This window comes from Canis lupus, chromosome 4 (assembly GCF_048164855.1).
Source record: "Canis lupus baileyi chromosome 4, mCanLup2.hap1, whole genome shotgun sequence".
Taxonomy (NCBI): Eukaryota; Metazoa; Chordata; class Mammalia; order Carnivora; family Canidae; genus Canis; species Canis lupus.
This window is the reverse complement of record NC_132841.1, coordinates 20,915,436-20,934,794: the sequence shown is the minus strand read 5'-3', so window position 1 is coordinate 20,934,794 and position 19,359 is coordinate 20,915,436. Positions and strand designations below refer to the sequence as shown.

General features: G+C 46.2%; 1 protein-coding gene and 1 long non-coding RNA gene across 8 annotated transcripts in view; one reads left to right on the top strand and one right to left on the bottom strand.

Annotated features, from left to right (window-relative positions):
• VPS26A (VPS26 retromer complex component A) overlaps positions 1-19,359 on the bottom strand; it is a 186,427-nt gene that overhangs the window by 72,425 nt on the left and 94,643 nt on the right. The gene's annotated exons all lie outside the window — the stretch shown is intronic.
• Positions 1-19,359, top strand: part of LOC140631947 (uncharacterized) — a 142,051-nt gene that overhangs the window by 41,016 nt on the left and 81,676 nt on the right. For all 7 annotated transcript variants that reach the window (XR_012029477.1, XR_012029475.1, XR_012029479.1 and 4 more), the window contains exon 3: positions 14,115-14,270. This is a non-coding gene — a long non-coding RNA (uncharacterized lncRNA). The remainder of the gene's footprint in view (positions 1-14,114; positions 14,271-19,359) is intronic.

Genomic DNA, 19,359 nt, shown 5'->3' with positions numbered 1-19,359 from the left:
GGGGCTGGGAATACTAAAGACTGGTAAAAAGTAGTAGTCAGGAAGGCTGAAGGAAAATATCATCTGTGGGATAAACAGGGCAATCTCATCACAAATGAAACAAGAATAGAGTTTCTTTTCAGATTTAAGAACATCCATGGAAGTAACAATACTACTAGCTCATGGAGATGAGAGGCCCCTTCCACCCTTCCCAAAGCTTGAAAATAAGGACATGAGGCCCTCTTCAAACAAACTTGTAATGACAAACTGGAGGAAAGACATTCAAATTCATGTCTGAAGAGGCAAAGAGAAGAGGTCTTGTCCTCAAAATCAAGTGAGCCTTCCCCAAGGCATATCCTACTTTGAACACCAAACTGAAATTTCCTTGAATTGGACAGAAGGGCATTTCACCGAGGGGAGATGGGGTGGTCTCTCCTTCCTGGCTGGTGAGAATGTAGACAAAACAATTCAGCAAAATTCCTACTTCAAGGGACTCCTGATACAGTTTTCAGATAGGATGGGGCTGGTGGGGAGAAAGGAAAAGACGGTTAGAGGCAAGCAAAGAGCTTGCTCAATAGATCACAATTCAAAACCACACTCTTGAATTTGCAGGGTTTGCATCAAGATCCTCTTTGTTCCATATGACTAGAAGACCCCCATCCCAGAGGCCTTTCTGCACATCATAGTGGTGACTGGGAGGGACTCAGGGCCCTCAGCCTGACTTGCCCATCCCAGTTCACTGCCAAGAACTATCCTCCCATTACTTAGAACTGCACTGTCCAATATGGTAGCCGCATGTGGCGAATCTGAATTGAGATATGTTATATTTGTAAAATATACATTGGATTTCAAAGATATAGTAAGGAAAAATGTAAAATCTCATTAATAATTTTTATATTGACTATATGTTGAAATATTTTGGATATATTGAGTTAAAATATATTAAAATTAATGTCACTTGTTTTACTTTTTAAAATGTCACTACTAGAAAATTTGAAATCACATATAATAGTTATGTACATTTGTGGCTGTGTAGGGGAGGAAAAATGTCCCTATACTCTTCAAGACTTTTCCAACTAGTCTAAGAATTAAATTGACATCAGATAGATTAATAGGAGGAAAAAACCCCAAAGTTTAATTATGTGCACATGGAGGCACAATAATGAAATTGAGACCCAAAGAAATGACCAAGGCAGGCAGTTTTTAGACCTTTTAGACAGAGAGACAATAAATCTGTGAGGAATTGACAACACAAAGAAAACTTTGGAATCTTCAATTAGTAAGGAATACTAACTGGAATCTGGGCTGGGATAGTAAATGAGTAAAGTAACAATGGTTTTTTAATACAGCCTTCTTGGCTCTAAATTTCCCATCCCTGATGATAAGATGTCTCTTTACCGCTTGGTACAGGGAGGGAATCTTTCACATGGGAGATTTATTTGTTGCTTTCTGGAGACAAAGATAGTTGTCAGAATGTTCTTTTTGCTTTGACTCTCTCTTAAGTGAATTTTATTTAAAACAATCAATATGTCAAAGTGGCACATTTTGAGGTGACCTGCCCTTGCCCCCTACACCATTTCTACAACATTGGCTTAAAAAATGATGACTCAAGGGATGTCTGGGTGGCTCAGCGGTTGAGCATCTACCTTTGGCTCAGGGCGTGATCCTGGAGTCTGGGGATCGAGTCCCACATCGGGCTCCCTGCATGGAGTCTGCTTCTCCCTCTGCCTATGTCTCTTCCTCTCTCTCTGTGTGTGTCTCTTATGAATAAATAAAATAAAATCTTAAAAATAAAATAAAATAAAATAATAAAATAAAATAAAATGAATAAATGATGCTTCAAGATTAAGGAAAATCTGGGTTAGGAAGAAGAGAGCTACATAACCTAAAAGTATGCTTACCTGGAAAACATTCCCTGAATAAGCAACCTCAATGAAAAGCACTCAAACATTGCTTAGAAAGAACTCATACAACCCAGAGCATCCACTGTTGGCTATTTCATTAGGACATAGGTACTAGGGATGCCTGGGTTGTTCAGTGGTTGAACACCTGCCTTCAGCCCAGGGCATGATCCTGGAGTGATCCAGGATCCTGAACCACATCAGGTTCCCTGCATGAAGCCTGCTTCTCCCTCTGCCTATGTCTCTGCCTCTCTCTTTCTGTGTCTCTCATGAATAAATAAATAAAATCTTAAAAAAAAAAAAAAAGGACAGAGGTACTAGACTAAGGACTTTATGTGTGTTAATTTACTTGCATATTACAACTGCCCTGTGAAGTAGGCATCATTTGTATATCTATTATACAGATGAGGAAACTGAGACACAGAGGTGGGATTTGAATTTTGGCAATCTGACTTAAGACCCTAACTGTTACTTCACACCCTATACCCCAACCCACTTCCTTTGACCCCTCACATGAGCTCTCCTTTCTGGATGTACTTCCTTTCTGGATGTACTTTCTGAGAAGGATCTTTTCTTTGTTACTTCTATTTCCCCAGCAAGCCCATCCCACCTCCACCTTGGCATTAAAAAACCAAATACTACCATCTGTCCTGAATAGGGAAAGCCCTTCCCTAGAATCACAGGGTCCCGAATCCTCGAGTCTGGGGCAAAACCAAGTGTCTGACAATATGGTGCTCTCAAATTTCTCCTTTTAGCACCTCAGTGAATTATGAGAACACAGTTTTATATTTCTGGCCCCTACAACCTAAAGGCTAGGAAAATTTACCAGGTTGTATCTTTTTAACGGCAAAGACTGGGTTGGTTTTTTTTTTTTTTTTTTTTTACCTTTTGCATAATACTTCCCAAACCTTCCCAAACTGACAGTTGGCTGTTTGCGGATGTTCTGAACCTCAGCTAAGGAAATACTCTAAGGAGCAGCCAAGAGGGGCCCTCTTGGAACACAGTTCCCACAAAGGGAAGACGGTTAAATGCTGGTCAGATGAAGCCTTTTGCCTCTTTCACCTCTTTTTCTCCCCCCCTAACTAAAGGCCATGCTCTTTCTCTCTTTTCCTCAGAAGCCATGGAAGTTAAATGGTTTTGCTTTTGGTTTTTAAGTCTCAATAATAAGAATAATTAACTTATTCATCCCAGAAAGATGCTGCAATGGCCATCTTATTTGTGATGTTACTGCAATTATTACTATTAGTACTACAAAGGGCACTCAGGGAATGAGGAGGCAGGACACCAAAGAGTGGTCACATGTTAGCTGTCTTCTTTTGCAGATGAGGCCACTAAGGCCCCAGGGGTATACAGCTCAACACAAGGCCATGTCCCAGTTGTGAAAGAGCCTGGGTCAGAGTTGATTTCTGTTGGCCCAGAGGTTTGGGCAGAGCCTGGTCCCCAGGGTCAGATAAATCACCCCACCCAACAGAGCCACCACCATGTGATTAGCATAGGCATGCAAGCCCTCCTGCCTCCCCTTGGCCCTTTCTCAGACTTCTTATCTTTCGGGTGGCCCCTTCCTGATGTTTGTGTTGGATTTTGTTTATTTGTGATTTTAACTATTCCTGCTGCCTGAAACACTCTATTTTCAGATACCCACATGGCTAAATCCCTCATCTTTTTTCAAGTCTTGACTCAATTCTGTTTTTTTTTGTTTGTTTGTTTTTTTAAGTAAACTCTACACCCAATGTGGGGCTTGAACTTATGATCTTGAGATCAAGAATCACATGCTCTACTAAGCCAGCCAGCCACCCCAAATCTGACCTTAAGAAGGCTAATCCTGACTCCCATTTCATACTGCAGCCTCTTGCCACACCCTGTACCCCAGCCCACTTCCTTTTCTTTCTTCTATAGAATTTATCAACTCATTGTCTGCCTTCCCCACTAGAACATAAGCTGTAAGCTCCACGAGGATAGGGATCTTTTGTTTGCTGATGTACACCAAGCACGCAAAAGAATCCTTGGTCACAGCAGATGCTCAGTAAATACTGGTTGAAATGGAAAATGTCCAAAGCTGTTCTCCACGTTCACCAGCTCAGACTGTAAGAATATCAGGACAAGGATTGGGTCTCTGCCACAGGCCCTTGCAGTGCTAAGCATATAGGCAGGCCCTCCCTCAGGTTCAAAGTCAAGTCTAATTCATATAAAAATGTCAGGAGACTCCTCTGACTCCCTAAAATAATATTAAGGATTATTTTATTTCCCTACTTCTTTACACTTTTATTTCATTTCTAACTGTTCTAGAAAATGAAAATAACAAATTAAGGTAAAATAAAATTCTGAGGAAGGAGAGAGCCTGAAAAACTCTGAACAGGTTTCTCAGGGATGTGGACTGGAAACCAATCTAGTGGGAAGGAGCCAAGTCTCTTTTGCTTCAGAGAACTGGCTCCGAGAGATTTTGAGACATCATAAGACTATTTTCCAGCACGTAAAGAACGAGGTGATCAGCAGTTTCCCATCTCTACAGAGCAAGAGAATGTGTCTCTTTCTGAGTATAAGAGAGTTCAATGAAATTTAGAAAGAATGCCTTCCTTAGAAGGAGATGCAATGCTAGAACAGAACCAGGAGAAATTTGAGACTTCCAACCTTATTTATTTATTTTTTAGATTTTATTTATTTATTCATGAGAGACACACAGAGAGAGGCAGAGACATAGGCAGAGGGTAGAAGCAGGATTCCTGCAGGGACCCCATGCAGGACTCGATCCCAGGACCCCGGGATCACACCTTGAGCCAAAGGCAGATGCTCAACCACTCAACCACTCAACCACCCAGACGTCTCAAGATTTCCAACTTTAAAGTAATCTTTTGACTTTTTAAAAACAAACAAATAAAGCTCCATCATCCATAGGACAAAGTCGGTGTTTCCTTTCCCAATTCCTATGGATTCTAAACATTAGGGTCAGGGCGCCTGGGTGGCCCAATCAGTTAAGTGTCTGTCTTCAGTTCAGGTTGTGATCCCAGGGTCCTGGGATGGAGCCAGGCTCTCTGCTCAGTGGAGAGTCCACTTCTCTCTCTCCCTCTGCCCCTCCCCGCCTGCTTGTGTGTGCTCGCTCACTCTCTCTTACAGAAAAATATGTAAAATCTTTAAAAATAAATAAATAAATATTAGGGTCTTACAGTAGCAAGAAAAATGGAGTGGTTGGGGGTCAGGGCTTGGCCCGAGACTTCGAGGGTTCCAACCCGCCACTTCCTAGCTGTGATGTCAGGCGTGTTGGTTAACCACCCGTGCCTCAGTTTTATCATCATTAAATGAGATGATGATTGCACCAACCTCCTAGGAACACGGGATCAAACAAGTATCCGTGTGAAGAGCTGGCACATGACAACAAAGAATAAAGTCAGCACCCAGTCAGCACCCAGCAAATAAACTCCCTCACCATTGGGTGTGGTATAGCTGGAAGTCCTTAAAAGCCTACATTACTTCCCCGAGGCAGAGGGCTGGAATAGAGACCGAAAGGGTAGTCTTAGTTGAGGCAGAAGCTATAAGGAGGCACACTGGATCTGGGAGCTGAAGATGGGAAATTGTGGGGAGAGGGTGGACAACTGGGAAGTCAGGACACGAAAATGGCAGGAAAAAATCTGAGAATCTTAAACCCATTTTCCTTGATCTTGGGAGAGGAGGGACCTACAACGTGTCAGGAGGCCATGATGGTGAGGTCCGATCCTCACATACTTCTGCCAGGTTGGCCTTACCATCCCCTCCCCACATCCCCTCAGTGAAAACCAAGGCGCAGGGCTCCGTTAAGGGGAGAGTAAAGGGGAGGGAGCCAGGACACGCACATCTCTGTTCATGAGGCCAGGCGGAATTACAATTAGTAGTCCAGGTAGACTCTCTAGAAAAAAGATAGAATTGCTGTGAGCATCCCTTGCTATGGGCACATCATGACTATCTCCTTTGCTCTGCCTTGGGTGAATTCTTTCACTGCCTGTGCCACTGGCCCCACCCAATAGGGATGCCCCACAGCTCCCAGGTCCAATATCCCCCAGCTTGATCTGTTGGTTAATTTTTCCAGAGCTGAGTCACCTTGTAGTTCTTTTTCCACTGGAGAAATGGCTCAGAGAGTCTTCTTTTCCAGATCGGGAGCCTTCAAAACCTTACCCTCAAGGAGGAACTAGTTAGTGGTTGTATTTCAGACAGGGTGTGGTTTAGTAAGGGAATATTCTGAGGCAGGACCTTTACCAGTTTAGCAAATGCCAAACCAAGCCAAAAACACCATACTCATTCTTTGTTTATAAGTCAAGTCTTCCCACGTGCTGACAAAAGGGCTCCCCTTGACACTGGCACCGGGATCCCAGGAAGGGAAAGGTGACAGCGAATGCCCTACCTTCCAGTTCCACAGAGGCGCATACTTGAAGCAAGATGGAGGTGGAATGGAAGACCAAAGAGGGAAGTCAATTAGGCAACCACTCCTCCCTAAGGGAGGCCTTTATCACCCTCCCTGAACTCTGAACCTAGAATGGGATCCCCATGTGGACAAAGGGGTCTTCCCTCTTTTTTTGTGATTTTATTCACACTCACAGAAAACTAAAGATAAAAAAAAAAATTAAAATTTTTTCACTTAAACCACTTTAGCTGAAAGGAACAAATTTACATGAAATCAAGCCAAGAGGTCACAGTACTTAAACTTCCCCTTTGGTTGGTGGTTTGTGGATCAGATGTGTTTCTTTTCCCAAGTCTTTTTCTTTTCGAATCAAATTACCTCGGACCCCTGTGAAAAATGCCTCAACCTCTGCTACAAGCTGCCCACTGAACCACTAGTTGAACAAGTATTTATTGAGCGCCTGCTATGTGCTAGGTGTGGGGCCCTGGGTGAGGCATGAACAAATCGAACCAGGCCCTCGAGAAGCTCTGTCTAGCCAAGACAAGTAAAGGACTTTCAGCTACCCACACCCTGGTTATGTCTATCATGAACCCTACCGCAGAGGTTTGGTTTTTATGCTATAATGCTGTTGCAACAGTCAAAATTTAAGAAAAACCTTCGCCAGTCACTGTCCATGATCTCACTGCCTTAGCACAACCATTTCCATCTGCTTCTTCTTCCAACTCCTTACTACAACATACCCATATTTTACAGCAGGCGCAATCACAATACATTTACCAGATAATATTTTTGCACCATTTAAATTTTTCTATAGGGATCCCTGGGTGGCGCAGCGGTTTAGCGCCTGCCTTTGGCCCAGGGCGTGATCCTGGAGACCCGGGATCAAATCCCACGTCAGGCTCCCGGTGCATGGAGCCTGCTTCTCCCTCTGCCTATGTCTGCCTCTCTCTCTCTCTCTCTCTCTCTCTCTCTCTCTCTGTGTGTGACTATCATAAAAAAAATTTTTTTTTCTATATTCCTGCCTAGTCTTCATCATTAGCCTTTCCAAAAGGCTACGTGCTATCCTATCCTGATAACTGTGCCAGAGTTACAAACTATTCCCCTACTGTTGGACTTTCATGTTTTTGTGGGGTTTTTAGAGTTGCAGTGTTCACTGACTTAGCAATGCCTGTGGAGCACGTCCTCCATCCGAGGTCATGTGCTGACAGCACGGGGCCCACAGCATCGGGGCCCAAGGAGCCACAGGCCAGCCATGGTCCTCACAGAGCTCAAAGTCGCATTGGCCCTTAAAGTCCTTAAAGGAACACCAGCAAACTGTTTCAATAAAGTGCAATGACCCCTTGAAGGACATACCAAGTGCATCATGCTAAAAAGCCCCCCTAGAAGGAACCAGAGCCTGAGAGGCTCTACATTTTCACAATGACTAAAGTGTTTAAGGAAGTCCCAGCTCCCAAGGTTCGGTCCCTAGCAGAGCTGAAAGCACCTCCACACAAAGCTGTGTTTCTAAGTGGCCATTCTTCGGATTTCACTGGCAACAGAGGGAAATCCCACATGTATTTCAGAAGGAACTCCCTAACCCTGTGGACCATCCTGGAAACCCCAGACCCCCTCCTACTCATGGAAGAGTCTGGCATGTGGGGCTGCTTCACAGTCTGGCCTGTCTGTGGACCTTTCTTCTCTTCTCCACTTCTCACTCCAGGTGGATGGAAAAGGAACCTGGAAGGTGACCCATGGCTTGGTTTCCCCACTGACTGACTTTCCTTCCTACTCTTTCCTTAGAAATAAGCTTTCTAAGAACTTTCTTTTCATTTACCCTACCCCACCAACACTCTCTTTCCCATAAAATCCCATTCTCTGGTCCCCACCGTACTCTAGCTGCCAGAAACTGATGTAGAAGAAAAACCAAAGGTACATAGACGAGCTGGAAATCCCAGCCCCCAGGAAGCCTTGGGTTCAGTTTATGTGCTTGTGGGTTCTCCCTTTCTCAAGACTTTCAGTTGTGTCTCTAATGGTGGGAGGAGAGATGGTTACTGGTCAAATTTGCCCTTCTGCCCTTCTGGCACAAGAGAACTCCTCGTGTTCTCCCCCTCCAAGGTTGGCTCCAAAGGCCCATCTCCAGTGCTTGGCAAATTTTGAGAGGTTTGGCAAAGCACTTATCACATAAGATCATGCTGTATTGTGAAGAGCAATTCCCTTGCCCCTAACGCCTCACAAGCAGGCACAGATCCCACAATGACAGCCTGGCTGGAATAGCAAATAAGGAGTCTTCTCTGGAAGCTTCAGCCTTTCCAAGTCTTTGTGAGACAGGGGATCCGAGACAAGTCATATCCAGACCCAGTCCGGCCTGGTGATGGGATGACAGAAGGACCCTCCCCACCAGCAGAGGGCCACATACCAAGTACACTAGGCACTTTGGTCTGGATTCCAGAACTAGCAGCAGACCTGAATTAGGCTCCAGGAGTCTGTTTTGTTTTTTTTGTGTGTCTTTTTTTTTTTTTTTTTAAGTAGTTTCGATGCCCAGTGTGAAGCTTAACCCAGGGCTTGAACTCATGACCCTGATCAAGACCTGAGCTGAGATCAAGAGTCCAATGCTGGGCAGCCCAGGTGACTCAGTGGTTTAGCACTGCCTTCAGCTCAGGGCCTGATCCTGGAGACCCGGAATTGAGTCCTGAGTCGGGCTCTCTGCATGGAGCCTGCTTCTCCCTCTGCCTGTGTCTCTGCCTCTCTCTCTCTCTCTCTCTCTCTCTCTCTGTATGTCTCTCATGAATGGATAAATAAAATCTTTAAAAAAAAAAAAAAAGAGTCTGATGCTAACTGACTAAGCCATTTAGGCACCTCTGGAGTCTTTTTTATAAGCACCCCAGTGATTCTAATGTTAACCAAGGCTTGGGCCCAAGTCCCTCCTCATGCCAGCCAGGAGCTAAGCCTCAAGGAGGGCTGTGCCTTGGCCACAGCAGCACAGCGTCGAGGAGGAGGAGGAGGAGGAGGAGAAGGGGGAGGAGGAGGGGGAGGAGGGGGAAGAGGAGAAGTTCTCGGCTCCATGCTCCACAGCTACTCCTTGACGTACCACCTCCTGTATAGTATAGTACCCGTTATTTATCCTGTATAGTACCCGTTATTTATGTCAAACAGCTGTCATTGCGGGACCCCAGGCTCCCCATCTCCCTTACTGCAGCCTCCTAGTTTTCAAGCTTGGCTGCATATTGTAATCACCTGGGAGCGTTAAAAACTCCAGAAAGCCTTCAGTGGAGTACAAGAATCGTCCTCTGGTATTGATGAAATTTTGGAATATAGATGGGGTCTGGAGCCGACAACCAGGAAAGAATTCTCGAGACGTCTGGTGCAAAATGGTAGTTTTATTAAAGCACGGGGACAGGACCTGTGGGCAGAAGGAGCTGCTGCCCTGGGCCTGTGAGGAGTGGCTGATTATATACCCAGGAGTTGGGGGAAGTAAGCAAAAAGGAGATTCCAAAAGGATTTTTTTAAAGATTTTATTTATTTATTCATGAGAAACACACACACAGAGAGGCAGGGACATAGGGAGAGAGAGAAGCAGGCTTCATGCAGGGCACCTGATGTGAGACTCGATCCTGGGACTCCAGGATCATTCCCTGGGCTGAAGGCAGATGTTCAACTGCTGAGCCACCCAGGCGTCCCCCAAAAGGATTTTCAAATGCTAAGGAGGACCTACAAGATCCTGGAGGCCTTGCCATTGTCAAATTAAAGATGGCTTTTCCCTCTGGCAAGGCATTAAGACAATTGGAAACTTCCCGAAGACACACATATCCCACTCTGAGGTATGGGATTGTTTGTGGGATATCAGCTGTGCTTTGTCCTCAGCCAGCCCTGCTCCCTCATCAATATTCCATCTCCACCATAACCCCCTTCCCCCAGGGCTACCCCCAGCCTCTGGCAATAGGCTAGAAGGGATTTCTGTGACTGTCTGAGATTGAATGCTCATTTTGCTCCGTCCACTTTATGAACCAGCTGCATCAGTGGGATCTAAGCTTGAGAAGGACCGAAGACTTCAGGGGAAGGGAGGTAGCACTTCACTCTCCTAGGCCCCCAGCGGGGGCAGGAGGCCTTAAGGTTAGACAAACACAGCTATCTGCTCCAGAAGCAATCGAGGCATGCACTGCCCTCGGGCCACCCAGTGGAACATGGGACCTTCTCGCCCCCTGAACATGTTGCCAAATACCAGGGGAAGGAGCTAACAGGGTGGTAGGAGCTACAGCAGGCAGAGAGAGCCAGTGTCTGAACCCTGCTCTGTCTGCCAAGATTGGGCCCTTTCAGCTTCTAAAGTAGCCAAGCTAGGACTCAGATCCAAGCTTCCAGATTCCACATCTGGTGGTCTTCCCCATTAGTTGCTGTTGAATAATCGCATGAAGATCTCAGAGCTCCCCATGAAAGTCATCGCCAAGCTTTCCTCAGAAGAGGGGTGCTGACAGTGACACCTCCAAGTCGGCAGCCCCCAGGCCCCCGTGCACTCTCTACCTCTCAGTCTCCCCAGCTCTGGGTCTAACTTTTCCTTTCTTCGTTATTCCAGATCCTTGGTCTCGGTATTTCTGGGCCAATGTGACTGAGGTCTAAAACAAAACATGCTTGAATTTTTTAAGAAATAGACCGTACTGTGTCCCAAACCAAACCCCCACCCCACCCCCACCCCCACCCAAGGAGAATCACTAGTCCATGCCCAGAAAAGGCAGAAAAGTTTGGACTTGTAGCAGCAACTCATCTCTCTCTCTCTCTTTCTTTCTCTCTCTCTCTCTCTCTCTCTCTCTGTCTCTCTCTCTCTCTGGCACCTGTCCCAGGCTGTGTCCCGGCCCTGAGCTGCATCTCCAAGGACAGGGAAATCTTGAGTGTTTTACATATAATAAGACTATCTTCAGGTCAGCTGACAATCTGGTCCAACAGAGGACTCAGAGATTGCTTCCCAAGGTCTGCTCAACCTGGAGAGCACTAACACGCAGCCAGCCTGGGAGATAGCTTGGAGGGGCGGGGCAGTCAGGCTAGGCATCCAAGGTCCTTGGTCCTTGTTGGGCTGGGGTTGACTCCTTGCCATTTGTGACTTGGTCAAAAGAGCACTGAAATTAAATGGAGGAGATGGGTTCATTTGTCACTCCATTAATCTATTCACTCCTCATCCATTCATTCATTTGCTCATTCAATAGTTAGTTTGAGGGATCCCTGGGTGGCGCAGCGGTTTGGCACCTGCCTTTGGCCCAGGGCGCGATCCTGGAGACCCGGGATCGAATCCCACATCGGGCTCCCGGTGCATGGAGTCTGCTTCCCCCTCTGCCTGTGTCTCTGCCTCTCTATCTCTCTGTAACTATCATAAATAAATAAAAAAATAAAAAAAAATAGTTTGGAGGCATCTGCTATGAGTCTGGCACTGCTATGTACTAGAACAGTAACAAGACACCCCAAGGAGCTTAGTTATGGTTTTCTCAAAGGAGTCCATGCCCCTTAAAGGGTGCTTAACTTCTAAAACCATTAAAGAAACCCCTTAAGACAATGATGAACTTTCTTCTGAGAAAAATGACTAACCATAAAATTATTTGTGTAATTTTAGGGATCTCAATGAAACTCCCTCCCCTCAGGTTACATCTCCCTGTCTGATGACTTCTCCCTGGGATCTGCCACCAATACTCATTCATTCCCTACTGTAGGCCTAAGTTTCCCCATTTGTAACATGAATTCTCTGGACTCCCTTGGCCAAATGATTCCTGACCTGGTCAAATCTCAGAAATCACAGATTTTAGAAGTGACCATCTAACCCTCCAATTCTTAGAGAGCAGGGCCGGGTGAAATGAGAACAGGATGAGGAAAGTATGTATGATCTTGGAAGTACCTGAGACTGAATAGAAGGTAGAAGACAGAAAGTGTTGTCCTTAAAGAGAGGTAGAAGGAAAGAATACTCCCACCCCAGCCCACCGTATAATTAATCTTCCCCCAGGACAAAGGTTGTCTGGATGGAGTAAGAGTTAAATCCCTTTTAGGTGCTAAGCTTGGGTGCTAAGATGACACCCAGAAGCCACTCCTTTAATCAGAGGAATTCCCAGGAGGATGAGGTCACCAAATCCCTCATTCATTTAACAAGTAATTATTGAGGAATGGTCCAAGGGAGACCCAGGTGAACAGGCCAGAGGAGACCCCTGACCTGGAGGGGTTTCCTTTTGGGAGGAGTAGAGACAGACCACTTGTATGTAAAACAAGCAAGATCATTTTAAGTAGTCATAAATGAGGAGAGAATAGAGAGTAATGGGATAATCAAGGAGTGGAGGCTACTTCACACCACTCAAAAAGTGATGTTTGAGATTAGGCCAGAATGATAAGAACAAGCTAGCCAGGAGAAGATGGGGGGAGGGGCTTTCCCGGCAGAGAGAGCAGCAATGGGAAAGGTCCTGTGGTAGGAAGGAGTTTGGCAAAGCAGCAACAGGGAGAGTGGGAGGCAGTGGTGTCTGAGAGGCAGGGCGGCCTTAATAGCCAGGAGCTGGAAGCCACTGGAAGTTTTCACAGAGAGGCAAGAACGGAGGCCTTTAAGTGGGTCCTCCTCCCCTTCTCCCTCTGACCTCATCGCTTCCCTCCCTCCCCCTCCTCCCCCAGCCACACTGGCCTCCTTGCTTTTCTACAAATTTTCTCACACGTGAAATCATCTGCGTATTCATGGGTTTATCGCTGTCTCTCTGCCGAGATGTGAGCTCCTGAGGGCAGGGGTTCTGTGCTGCTCCCTCCTACTCCCCAGCACCTGAAGAGTACCTGACACTAGCAGGTGCTCTGGAACTATTTAGGATTCATTCTAGGATGAATGAAGCACTGAGGAGGCAGTTGCAGTAGTGGCTGACAGTAGGATGACAGTGGGCTTGGAAAAGGACGGTAGCAGATGAGATGGAGGCAAAGGGCAGGAAAGTGAGGCTGAGCAAGTCCAGAGCTGGCTGGTCCGAGGTCCAAGCTCTTTTGCTGTGCCCACATAGTAGGCCTGCAAAGCTGAAAATGCCAGACCCCCCATCTCGGACTTGCTCTTCTTCATCTCCCTCCTTGTTGCCTTTCAATTAGCATAGACACCTGAACTAGATCAGAGACAAAAAACCAACAAACTAATTTTTAAGACTATGCCCAGACCCCTAAATTCCTACAAAATGTCAATAAGGGGGACCTAGGTGGCTCAGTCGGTTGGGCATCAAACTCTTGGTTTCAGCTCAGGTCACCATCTCAGGGTCAGGGGATGGAACCCAAGGTCAGGCTCCAGGCTCAGTGGGGAGTCTCCTTGAGATTGTCTCCCTCTCTCTAAAATAAATAAATCTTCTTAAAAAAATGTAAATAAGTAGCTAACCTAAATTTACAATAGAACTTAGTATATTGTTTTCTTTTTCTTTTGAGATATAATGCCCATTCCACTATATGCACCCTTTTAAATTCAGTAGTTGTTTTTTTTTTTTTTTTTTTAGCATATTCACTACTATCTAATTCCAGAACATTTGCATCACTCCAAAAAGGAGCCTTAAACCCATTAGCAGTTGCTCCCCATCCACACTCACACTACCTCAGGCCCCAGCAAGCACTAAATCTGCTTTCTGCCTCTATGGATGTGTCTATTCTGAACATGTCATATAAATAAAATCACACAATAAGGAGCCTCTCGTGGCTGGCTTCTTTACCTAATATAATGTTTTTGAAGTTTGCCCGTGGTGTAGCATGTACTTGTGGCTGAATAACATTCACCTGTATAGATGCACCTCATTTTGTTGATCCACCCATCCGAGGATGGACATTTGAGTCATTTCCACTTTTTGGCTATTATGGTTGTGCTGCTATGAGCATTCTGTACAAATGTTTGTGTGGACATCAACTGTATTTCTGTTTTTCAGCATATACCCAGGAGTGGAACTGCTGAGTCAGACGGTACCTCTGTTGTGGAACATTTTGAGGAACTACCAGACTGTTTTGTAAAGCTTCACCTCTGTTATCATCCTCTGTGTTGCTGAGGTGGGGAGGAAGTGAGATGACTCACTCACGATCACCAGGTAGGAATGGTGCACTGGGGTGGGGTTGCTGCTCTTACAAAGGAATCCTCTGCTTCCTTGTGGTGCATTTCACCCATGCTTCAAAACTTTTGGGTGCTCTCTGGATGCCAGTCACTAGTCTAGGTGCTGGAGATACTAGAGGTATTTGAGAACAAGAGAGACATGACCCCTGCCTTCTTGGAGACACAGTCCAGTGGGGAAAACACAGTGACCAGATAATTGCAGTTTTGACAGTGCAATGGGGAAGTCCGGGAGAGGATGTACCTCAACTTAACCAGTCCTTTGTGCAGTAAGAGCCTGGGCTCGGAGCCAGCCAGCCCAGGCTTAAATCCCTGCACCCCACATGCCAGCTGGAAGACTGGGCAAAATCCCAAGCCCCCATGCTTCCATTTCTCATGTGGGAAACAGAGTAATAGTATCTACTCTGAGGGTATCAGGTGGATTCAGCGCATCAAAGCCTATAAAACACTTCAAACCTGGTGCTGGTAAACCCCAAAGAAGTACCAGCTGTTGACATTGCTGTTAGACTCTCTACACCTTACCCATCACTTGGGAACATGAATCCTGGTCCCTCAAACTTGCGCTGTTTCAACTGTTCCTATTTGCAGCACCCCCCCCCCCCCACACACACACACACTGTCCTGGCCGGAATCAAACAGAATTCCCACAATGCTCTGTTCCAGCATCCTGCAGTGTGGCTCATCTGGTTTGATGCTCCAGTTAGAACCCCTGACTGCCAGGTTCCTTGTTGTACAGGAAAGAAATGCTTTTTTTCTGTTCTTTTCTCCCTACCTAGATTATAAGCTTCTTGTAGCCAATCTTTCTCACTCCTGCAATGCTAAAACATGCTGGCAAGAAAACAAATGGAGGCAAAGTCTCAGAGTGGGTGGTAGGGGCTTCAGAGCACAGGCTCTGAAGCCACACAGACCTGGTGATGAGCCCTGCTCTGCCCCCTTGAGCCACCTGACCTAGGGCAGTTTGCTGAGAGCTTCTGGGCCCCCTTTCCTCATCTGTGAAATGCAGCCAGGGGCAGCTGCTTCTCAGAGCCATGTGGGGGGATCAGCAGTGGGCTGTAGAAGTGCCTTGTTGGGGCCCAGTTGATACCCCATAGCGGGTGGTTGCCACGAGTCACATCATGGCAGAGCTGCACAGGAGCCAGAGCCCTGCCAGGGCAGCACACCCTGCAGAGGCAGCTAAGTACAGGAAGTACACAAGGTCAAAAGGAAAATGAGCTCTCAGAGATGTCTTCTGATCACTATCATGTATACTGGGTAAAATGGAACAGAATTTGCTGTTTGGGCTTCTTTTTTTCTCTCCTCTCCTTACCTCATAGATGCTTCTTTTGCTATTTTTATTAAGTGCAAATGGTACCAGAAAGTATTCATGTAAACCTACCCGGGAAATTATTAAGAAATGCACAAGAGCAGGGATTATGCAATCCCCAAACTGCCAGGCCTACTCATCAGCCCACCAGCTGGAGAAATACTCTTAACTCCTGAGCTACACTCTTTCTAACAAGTGTCCTGGGTTGGCTTTAATACATTATTCAAGAGTTATGACAGAGCATAGTTAAAAATTCCTCCCACTAAAAAATACAAATAAAAATAAATTCCTCCCACTCCATGGTGTCCTACAAAGGTGACCGACCACACATCAGCAGTGCCTGTCCCATATTTAATCTTCAGAAGTTTGTGAGGAATAATAACATGTTGCCTTTGAAACATGTCTTTTCTTCAAGTGGGCTTCATTAAGGATGAACTGTTTATTTGTATCTAAAGCAGTCACAGAATTTGTCTATTGCAATAAGCAAGGATCCAGAAATATAAGTTTTGTGTGTATATATATATTTGTGTGTGTATGCACATTTAAAATGCATATATATATTATTTTTCAAAAGATTTTATTTATTCATTTATTTTGAGAAAGAGAGATAGTAGAGGAGGGGCAGAGAGAGAGAGAGAGAGAGAATCCCAAGCAGGCTCCTCAATGAGCATGGAGCCCGACTCAGGCAGATCCCACGACCCCAAGATCACCACTCGAGCAGAAACCAAGAATCAGATGTTCAACTGATGGAGCCACTCAGGTGTCCCTTTATATATATTATTTTATAAGTGGCTTCCCATTTTTTCCCATGGCCATTCCAAGAGGCAGCACTCATGTGGGGAGGGTCATTGCCCCTGCAAGTCTCATTGTGGTACCTGAGCTTCTTCAGGTATCCAAAAGAGGCCCCAGTGGCCCGGCTTCATGTCCGTTTTATATTCAGGAGCACTTATAAACCAAGAGAATTCTGCACAGGAGGAACTCCTAAATATAATTCTGGACTCAGAGAACTCTCTTTTTGGTAGGGGTGGACCTGAAACTCACGTTTACTTAGCAAACCCCTGAGGTAGAGTGAATGAATTGTGCAGACGAGGTCAAGTGTGTGTGCTGGGAGGGCGATGGCAGGAGTGGGTGGTAGAGACGTCCTTAAAGATTTAAGAAAACTTAAGAGAACAAACTCTTCTAAGACCCCAGTTTGGTCAAGGCACATGCTAATTATAAACCATTCTTATCTAGATTCCCTTTTTCAAATATACACTCAGACTCTTCACTAATCTGTATTTTGCCCCAAATTGATCAATTTTTTTTCAAGATTTTATTTATTCATGAGAGACACACAGAGAGAGGTGGAGACATAGGCAGAGGGAGAAGCAGACTCCCTGGAGCCAGATGCAGGACTTGATTCCAGGACCCCAGGATCATGACTTGAGCCAAAGGCAGACACTCAACCACTGAGCCACCCTGGTGCCCCTGCTCTAATTTGACTATGAAATAAAAAATTGGTTGGAGGCAGGACAAGAGAATTGGCTTCCCTTTGGTGGTGCCTTGAGCTGGGCAATAAAGAAGAAGAGAAGGAAAAGAGAAAACAGAGAAGAAGAATACTCTGGTCCAGACTGAACTAATATTAAAGGAAACCTGGAGAGAGGACTCTGGAATCCATGCACTGCTGAGCCCTACCCATACCAACACCCCAAGGCTTTGCCCCCAGACTTTCTGAATCAATAACTGAGGAGAAATAGCATACCTGAAATACACCCTGACTCAGATGACTCAGGGCCTGTGGGCATAGCTCTCTCAAACCCCAACCTCAGATGCCTGCATCTTGAATCACTCTTGATCTCTTTGGGGATTTGAGTCTGCCCTGACTCTCAGAGGGATTTACGAGAGGCACATTCCCCCCACATTTCCTCCCTGTTTGTAGGTGGAGGCAGTTGAGAGATTGTAGGTCATCCTCTACTTATTTCCAGTAGGTTCCTTTGGTCACCAGCAGCAGGCTCTCCACCACTGCTAGGCCCACTTCTGGGGCTGCTCAGCTTATGAAGGGAAGACACCACTTCCAGGCAGCCTGGATGCAAAAGCCTTTGGCCTACTTTCCTTTCGATTTCAGCAAGGGTGAACACTCTGTGCGTCTCTGCAGTTTGGTTCTTGTTAAAATCCTGAACCTTCTCTCTGATTGAGGAGGAAGGTCTTGGATGCAGAAGAGGCTAAAAAAATCCTGGGACTTCCCTAGGTTATGTCTCAGGGAGAAAACCTGTTCTTTCACAGTCAATCAAGAGTTAGGAGGGAGGGGACACCTGGGTGGCTGCCTTGGGCTTGGTCGTGATCCTGAGGTCCTGGGATTAAGTCCCACATTGGGCTCCCCTCAAAGAGACTGCTTCTCCCTCTGCCATGTCTTTGCCTCTCTCTGCATCTCTCAAGAATAAATACATAAAATCTTAAAAAAAAAAAAAAAAAAGAAAAAAAAAGAATTGGGAGGGAGGATGAGAACTGGGAAGGATTCAAGGCCTCCGCTGCCTTCGCCTTGGGTGCCTATTGATATCCTGTGTTTATTTCTACCACTTGGTCTCCCTGGTTTGATGTGGAACCAGAAGGCCTGCCCTCCATCCCACTTCCTTCTCTCCAAGGTTGATGCTGACACGGAGGGGAGAGGGCATCAGACTAAGCCAGCAGGGACCTGGGGTCCTGGCTCTGCCACCTGCCATGCGATGGGCCTTGGGGGATTCACTGCACATTTCTAGCTTGATTTTTTTCTCCCCTAAACACGGGGCTTCCACCGCGGGGGTGAGAACCTCTGAAATGGCACGCAGAATTTGAATGATACACATGCATTCTCCTGAAGAGAAGAGTCTGTGGCTTTCCCCAGTGGCTGAAAGCGTTCCCTGACCCTCATGTCTGAGGACACCGTTCTCTGGCTCTGGGCACCATGGGGGCCATTTCCTGGGTTTGCCATTTGTCAGAGTTTTTTTTGTTTGTTTGTTTTTTGTTTTTGTTTTTGTTTTTTTCATTGTCAGAGTTTTATGCAGGCTCTTACCTCAGTGACTTCCCACTCAGACATCTGCCCAGAACCCTCTGACCCACTCGGGGTCTCCTGCCACCCACAACTACTATTCCTTTGCTTAACAAGTCTTGTTCATGGCTGCTGAGCCAGGAGGTCAAGTTCCACAGGCTGACACTGTCACCTCTCACCAGCTGGTCACCAGAATATGTGCCTTCCACAGCAGGCACATCTGCGGGTGGGGGGTGGGGGGGGTGCACCCCAAGGACACTGTTAGGGTCTGGGCAGCTAACACCCCAGCCATTGCTCCACCCAAGACCTTCCTCTTGGAGCAGAGAGAAGATTCAGGATTTTAACAAGAACCAAACCACAGAGACTCACAGAGTGTTCACCCTTGCTGAAATCTGAAAGGAAAGTAGGCCAAAGGCTTTTGCATCCAGGCTGCCTGGAAGTGGCGTCTTCCCGGCAAGAGCTGAGAAAGCTGAGTGGTGCAGGAAGTGGGCCCAGACTCCGCTCCCCACCCCTTCCCTGCGTCCTCCAAACTCAGCCCACAGAGCAACCTACGGAGAGCCCACTCTCCACAAGCCCACAAGCCCAGCCGGTGGGAGAAGGTGGTGGAAACTTCATTTAAAACGAACCCAATGGGAGGAGGGGAAAAAAATAAAACGAACCCAATTGTTTCTGATTTGCTCTATGCACCTATACCAGCTCCAACCCCAAAGCTTCCCAAGGTGTTATTCTCTTCTTCCTCGGAGTTCCTAGCTCTGCTTCCCC